The sequence below is a fragment of the Monopterus albus genome, unplaced genomic scaffold, assembly GCF_001952655.1.
Source record: "Monopterus albus unplaced genomic scaffold, M_albus_1.0 scaffold212.1, whole genome shotgun sequence".
NCBI classification, from domain to species: Eukaryota; Metazoa; Chordata; class Actinopteri; order Synbranchiformes; family Synbranchidae; genus Monopterus; species Monopterus albus.
This window is the reverse complement of record NW_018128092.1, coordinates 384,828-385,652: the sequence shown is the minus strand read 5'-3', so window position 1 is coordinate 385,652 and position 825 is coordinate 384,828.

The window sequence follows — 825 nt, the reverse complement described above, 5'->3', positions numbered from 1 at the left end:
AGCTCTGGGCCTCAAACAGTGGCTGAACGGGAAGTTCAGAGAGCAGGTGTGACTGCTGGAGCTGCTAATAAGTCAGACGCCTGAAGCGGGACAAGTGGCCCCAATCAGATAGGGCTTTATTGTAGCTGTCGCATCCATTTGCATAATCTTACAGATGTATTATACTGTATAATCTTATGTGTTTTACTTTATGTCCAGTATTATCCTGCAAACTAACTTGTAACTAGTTGTCAAATGAAGTTTTCTAAAGTGTACATATGTTGACATATGTTTGATTTAACAGGCTAAAACAAAGTTTACTAGTAAATGTTAAAAACCATCTTATTAAACCATTCAGCAGCGCTTTTCCTGAAGGTTTTCTGACACCACTCTTTTTGTGCTTCATCGTCCTCACGTGACATAAATAAAGCAGTAAGGAGTCAGCAGATCAGAGTCGCCTTCAACTAGTGATACTTTTGTACATTTGATATGAAATGGTCGAGGCGCGTGGCCCTCTGACAAATGTTAATACATACAGAGCGTGACAGCTGCACAAGAAGTCAAAAAGAAAATTAATCAGCCGCTGTTTCAGTAAAAACTACCAAATTGTACTGTTTCCAGCTTATATTGATATTTTTGTTTATGCCAGTGGAAACTAGTAATATGATAGGAATATGTTTATTTTTATTTGTTAGTGCAACTAATTTACACAACTGCCATTTTATAGGCCAATAATTCATAGATTTACCAAGAAAATTAGCATATAAAGGGTTTTATTTGTAGTTAGGTAAATAAAAAACACCCAATAATAAATGGATAAAAAAAACAAGACGGTGCTAATAGGCT